Consider the following 7,273-nt stretch of genomic DNA (forward strand, 5'->3'; position numbering starts at 1 on the left):
ATATATATATATATATATATATATATATATATATATAAATATATATATATATATATATATATATATATATATATATATATTTATATATATATATATATATATATATATATATATATATATATATATATATATATATATATATATATATATATATATATATATATATATGTCGTACCTAGTAGCCAGAACACACTTCTCAGCCTACTATGCAAGGCCCGATTTGCCCAATAGGCCAAGTTTTCATGAATTAATTGTTTTTCGACTACCTAACCCACCTAACCTAACCTAACCTAACTTTTTCTGGTACCTAACCTAACCTATAAAGATAGGTTAGGTTAGGTTAGGTAGGGTTGGTTTGGTTCGGTCGTATATCTACGTTAATTTTAACTTCAATAAAAAAAAATTGACGTCATACATAATGAAATGGGTAGCTTTATCATTTCATAAGAAAAAAATTAGAGAAAATATATTAATTCAGGAAAACTTGGCTTATTAGGCAAATCGGGCCTTGCATAGTAGGCTGAGAAGTGCGTTCTGGCTACTAGGTACGACATATATATATATATATATATATATATATATATATGTCGTACCTAGTAGCCAGAACGCACTTCTCAGCCTACTATGCAAGGCCCAATTTGCCTAATAAGCCAAGTTTTCGTGAATTAATTGTTTTTCGACTACCTAACCTACCTAACCTAACCTAACCTAACTTTTTCGGCTACCTAACCTAACCTAACCTATAAAGATAGGTTAGGTTAGGTTAGGTAGGGTTGGTTAGGTTCGGTCATATATCTACGTCAATTTTAACTCCAATAAAAAAAAATTGACCTCATACATAATGAAATGGGTAGCTTTATCATTTCATAAGCAAAAAATTAGAGAAAATATATTAATTCAGGAAAACTTGGCTTATTAGGCAAATCGGGCCTTGCATAGTAGGCTGAGAAGTGCGTTCTGGCTATTAGGTACGACATATATATATATATATATATATATATATATATATATATATATATATATATATATATATATATATATATATATATATATATATGCAGAATAACCACATATGAAAAATAGAAAATGCTTAACGCGTTTTCGGCTAATTCGCCTTCATCAGACTTCACAGGGGCAAAATGTATTGTTAAAAGTAAGGATTTTGTTGAACGAAACGTGATCGAGTCTGCTCTGATCAAACATTGTAACAACAGCCTTAATGTGAGCCCCGGTATGTACAAGTTGGATCCCTATTTAAGCCTCAATATAGCACGTCAAAACAATATAGCAATCATTTAAACACGTATGGCACTTGGAGATATTAAAAGGAGCTGCCTTGTATGGGCCAATAGGCCTTCTGCAGTTACCTTCTTTCTTATAATTCCTTTCCTCCACTTATTTTTGGTGGTCAGGTGATCTGCCCAGGCGGATATAAAGGTCTGATCAGCAAACTTATCTTCATTCTTCTTTGCTCTGATGAAGGCGAATTAGCCGAAAACGCGTTAAGCATTTTCTATTTTTCATATGTGGTTATTCTGCATACTTGGATCAGTGTTTTTGTGATCATTGTTGCATATATATATATATATATATATATATATATATATATATATATATATATATATATATATATATATATATATATATATATATATATATATATATATATATATATACACAAACACAAACACACACTGTATTTGCAACTTAGTCCTTGGTTACTATGGCAATGCATTTATATTTGTATCTCTCTAAAATAATTAGATAACATACCATTGATATTTTGGGGTATAACGTCTACAACAGAAACTGGAGGCTTCATTACTTCATGACTGCAAGGGAAAGGATTTGATGGTGTGCCTAGTAATAGAAAAAAAAACAGTAAAAAATATATTACTATAACAAGTTATTTATAATTACATTTAAGAGCAGTTAGTGATTATATTTAACTGTTGACAATAATTCTAATACCTAAAGCTCTGCTTTTTCTAGACGAAGTGCCAGTGTACATAATTGTCCGCCTTTTTGGGTTGTTATTTTGGGAATCATAAATTGCTCGAAGCCTTGTTATCTCCTCTTCAATCTCCTTCAATTTCTTTTGGTGTTGTAAATCTTGCACACTTTTATGCAACTCATCTGAACATAGATAAAGAACACAAAGTATTCTATGTAAAGCTGGAAAATGATATTATCCAACACAAATACGTGAAGTGTGTGAAAGCTGTATTTTAAATGCAGATGACATAAATTGCTCATTTGACAATATATGTTGGTAATCTTTACAACAATATGAAAGGGAGTAAAATATTTCCTTTAAATAAAATTAAATTAATCAATTATATGTTATTTATTTCCATATTAAACATTGTGAATAAAAATATAAGTGAGCTTACCATGTACAACAGGTATATGTTTTTTTTTTCTGATCTCTTGATATTTGCCTGAGCCTGGCTTTCCGGCTGAGCTTTACGTTTGACATCAAAAAGCCTATAGCCACACTTGCAGACATGTTGATTAATGTTCACGATAAAATTACATGAGGGACATAATCGCTGTAAAGCGTTTCTCAGGACTGAAAAATAAAGAAAATTTGGGTTATGATAAACTGTGCAGTACAGTATAATTACATTATAATGTAGAACTACCTAAGCTCACCAGAAGTCACACACAATATGGGAAATCATTCATATTTGAATGATCAAATAAATGAGCAAATGATGAATGAATGATTTGAATGAGCAAATCATTCAACATAAAAGACCACAAGGATAGTGAAATCTGGATCCAAAATTATAATTTATATAGATGTGACAGAGTAATAAGGTCAGGTGGAAGAGTAGGTCTGTATATTAAAGAGGAACTGGCATGAACAGTGCTCCTGAACTCAACTAATGAGGTGGTAGAGGTACTTGGAATCAGGGTTGAAAATATAAATCTAATTATTATTTTAATATACAAACTGCAAGATGCAACAGTTGAGAAATTAACTGAGCAAATCCACAAAATAGAGAATATCCTTGATAACTTAACAAACCCAGTACCAGATATTATCTTCTTTGCAGACTTCAATCTGCCCATTTTAAAATGGAGAACAGTAAAAATAACATTATAGCAGGAAATCAACCTGGAAATAACAAACTACAGGTCAGAGAACTACTGACATTCTGTGACAAATTCTCGCACAGTCAGCAGATTACAGAACCAACTAGGAACGAAAACACGCTGCACCTGATATTTACAAACAATGACGAGCTAATCAGCGACATTTCTGTCTCAAACACTACGTACTCGGACAACATTGAAGTGAAAACTAACATTAATAATAGTAGTAGGCCTAAGAGAAACAACAAGTGAGAAGGGTTATTCAATAAATCCAATTTTAATAATAATAATAAAAGGATAGACTGGGCAAAAATAAATGGGGAACTTACGAACGTTCAATGGGAATGTGTTCTAAGTAATAAACATCATACACAAAGAATAGAAAAACAGACTTCTGAAGCCTATGAAGTCTGTCTGAAACATGTTCCTTTGAGGAAAGCCAGAAAGAGGTCCAACGTAGAAAGAAAACGCAGGCAACACTACAAAAAAATACAAAAAACAACGGAAATGATTAAGCAGACAACTTTTCATACAAAGAAGGAATAATTTAAACAGGGAGATTGTAGAAATAAAACAGAGACTGAAGCATTCATATCAGATTGAAGAGAGGCAACTAGACAAAAAAGCAATTCAAGAAATAAAGGAAACCCAAAATATTTCCTCATTTATGCTAAATTATAAGAAAATATCACTGCCAATATTGGACCTATTTGTATTAGTGAAGGTTCATACATTGAGTATGACAAATTTCTAATTTGTCATAACACTAATTTTACAATTAGTGAAATCCTAAAGAAGCTGTATGAGGATATGTTTAGCACTCAGATACACAGCATGAAAGTAAAAAATCCGGACAACTTCTTTATGCGTGATATCCAAACCCCTGTAAATATAACCAATATCAACACGAGCATGGAACATTTTGAAAGAGAATTTTACAATATGCCCATGCACTCAGCCCTGGGTCCAGACTCATGGAATTTAATATTTATAAAGAAATGCAAAGTGACATTAGCACTGGCACTCAGTATAGTGAGTAGGAAGAGAGTGGACACGGGGGAAATACCAGATGCGCTTAAAGCAGCAGACATAGCCCCTCTACACAAGAGAGGGAGCAAAGCACTGGCAAAGAATTATAGACCAGTTGCACTAACGTCCCACATAATAAAAGTATTTGAGATATTGATCAGGAGTCAGGTCACTACTTTCATGGAAACAAATGATCTCCACAATCCAGGCGAACATGGATTTACAACAATAAGATCATGCCTCTCACAGCTACTTGACCATTACGACAAAATCACTGAGGCATTAGAAGAAAAAGGGAATGCAGATGTGGCATACAGTACACGGATTTCACAAACGCATTCGACAAATTTGACCATGGAGTGATAGCACACAAAATGAGGTCAATGGGAATAACTGGTAAAATAGGACACTGGATACTCAGTTTTCTGTCAAACAGAACACAAAGTGTAACAGTCAACCATATAAAATTGAGTCCAAGAACAGTTAAAAGCTCTGTACCTCAAGATACAGTCCTTCCACCATTGCTTTCCCTTATTCTCATATCAGATATAGACTCATATACAAGGCACAGCGTTGGATCATCCTTGGCAGATGACACAAAAATCAGCTTAAAAATGACCTCTGCTGAAGATATTGAAAACTACAAGTAGATACAGTATTAATAAAGTTTACGACTGGGCTGCAGAAAATAACATGATGTTTAAAAGCGACAAATTCCAGGTACTCCGATATGGTAAAAATGAGAACCTTAAACATAATACAGGGTACAAGACACAATCAAATTTGTCCATAGTAGGAAAGTAACATGTAAAGGCCTTGGGAATAATAATGTCTGACGAACTAAAGTTTAGGGAGCATAACCAAGCAAATATTGTGGCAGCCAGAAAAATGAGAGGATGGATTACGAGAACTTTCAAATCCAGGGATCCCATCACAATGGTTGTACTCTTCAAGTCACTTGTGTTGTCCCGTCTTGAGTATTGCTCAGTACTCACTTTCCCCTTCAGAGCAGGTGAAGATTGCTAAAATAGACGGAATACAGAGAACATATACAGCATGCATAGACTCGATAAAGCACCTAAATTATTGGGATCGTCTCAAAGCTCTCCAAATGTACTCACTAGAAAGGAGACAAGAGAGATACCAAATAATATACACATGGAAAATACTGGAGGCCCAGGTCCCAAATCTACACAGTAAAATAACAACAAACTGAAGTAAACAATATGGAAGAAAATGTAGAATATAACCAGTGAAGAGCAGGGGTGCCATAGACACAATCAGAGAGTACTGAATAAACACCAGAGGTCTGCGGTTTTTCAACATACTCCTAGCGAGCATAGGAAATATTGCCGAAACAACCGTGGACTTCTTCAAGAGAAAACTAGATAGTTTTCTCAAAGGAGTGCCGGACCAACCAGGCTGTGGTGGGTATGTGCGCCTGCAGGCCACTCCAAGCAACAGCCTGGTGGACCCAACTCTCACAAGTCAAGCCTGGCCTACTGCCAGTCTTGCTGAGTAAAAGAACTCCCAGAACCCCATCAAGCAGGTATTGATTGCACTTTAAATACTTAGTATAAGCAAAGATATTTAATGTCTGGTGAAGGATGGAGGGTAGGCAATCCAAGAGAGGAGGTGCATACTCTAGATGAAAGCAAACTAAGTAATACTTAATAAATATTCTAAATTGGAATTTTAGGTAATAATGTACAATCTTTGGATAACAAAACACCACATCAGAAAATGAAGATGCAATGATCTTTACGTCTGTCTGGGACAATTATCAAATTGTGTAATTAATATTTTTGTGAATCATTTGCTAATTATACTCTTAGCTAAATGGATAAATGTAGCATGAAAGACTGCTTCATACACTTTTCTGTCCTGAAAATTATGATAATTTGGGCTATCATAAAGTATGCAATATGATTAAAATCTAGTACCGCGATAAAAGAAACCTAATCCTAATTACTGTATAATGAAACTTACTTGGATTTTTGGAATCCATTGTTGCAATGAGCTCTCAGATATTCGACTGCATGAGAAACAATATCACCGATTGAAATTGATGTTGGGCTGCTGTAAAATTTACCCAAAAGGTACAAAACTATTTAAAACCAGGCATAAAATAGAATCAGTTTAGATTAATTATATAAAACTACAAGAACAAGGTAGGATGCATACTTGCACCACCATCCAAAAACTGCAAACGAGAGTTGTGACATACAAATCTCATAAGCACTTTTTGTTTACATATTAACTTCTTGGCATTTTTTCAGTAATTAAACTGAGATAAAAATAAAATTAATAATGTGAAAATACAAGCAAAATATAACTGAAATTTGAACAATGAAACTTTACAGATGATACAGAAGACACAAGTAAATTGGCACTGTAGGAGACATTGAAAAAACAGAAATAACATGATTTTAACAGTGATAAGTTACAGGTGCTGAAGTATGGTAGAAACGAGGAAATTAAATTAAACAAGGAACACAGGACACAATCAGACCCACTCTAAGAAGGAACAAACATGCAAGAGATCTGAGAATTACGACGTCTGACGACCTCACACTTTGTGAACATAACCGAGCAAATATAGTGGCGTCCAGAAAAATAATGGAATGGTTTATGAGAATGTTAAAATTCAAAGACCCCACCCACAGTAACGCTAATACTCTTCAAATAACTGGTGCTGTCCCATCTTGAGTATTGCTCGGTACTGACTCCCCCTTTCTGAACAGGAGAAATCTCTGAATTAGAGGAAATAAAGAGACCATAAACAGCAAACATATAAATGATAAAACATCTAAATAATTGAGACCGTCTCAAAGCTCTCAAAATTTACTCTCTGGACACGAGACAAGAATGGTATCAAATAATACATATATGTAAGATACTAGAGGGCCAGGTCCCAAATTTGCACAGCATAATATAACAACATACTGGAGCTAAAGATACAGAAGGAAATTAATAATAGGTGTCATAGGTACAATCAGAGAGCAGAGTCTTAACAGTAGGGGGTTCAATGGCTGTTTGCTAGGCTAGGCAAGGGTAGGCTAGGCTTGGCTAGTGTTGGCTAGGTTATGCTAGGAAGAAGTAGGCTAGGCTGATTTACTCCACCAGTAATTGGCGGTCTGTC

At 34.2% G+C, this 7,273-nt stretch overlaps 1 long non-coding RNA gene across 1 annotated transcript; it reads right to left on the reverse strand.

Moving 5' to 3' along the window:
• Positions 1-1,701: 1,701 nt before the first annotated feature.
• LOC138356576 (uncharacterized) lies at positions 1,702-6,285 on the reverse strand. Its single transcript, XR_011224535.1, has 4 exons — positions 6,121-6,285; positions 2,394-2,572; positions 1,972-2,136; positions 1,702-1,860 (listed from the first exon to the last, which is right to left on the reverse strand). It is a non-coding gene; the product is annotated as an uncharacterized lncRNA (long non-coding RNA).
• Positions 6,286-7,273: the final 988 nt, after the last annotated feature.

This window comes from Procambarus clarkii, chromosome 73 (assembly GCF_040958095.1).
Source record: "Procambarus clarkii isolate CNS0578487 chromosome 73, FALCON_Pclarkii_2.0, whole genome shotgun sequence".
Taxonomy (NCBI): Eukaryota; Metazoa; Arthropoda; class Malacostraca; order Decapoda; family Cambaridae; genus Procambarus; species Procambarus clarkii.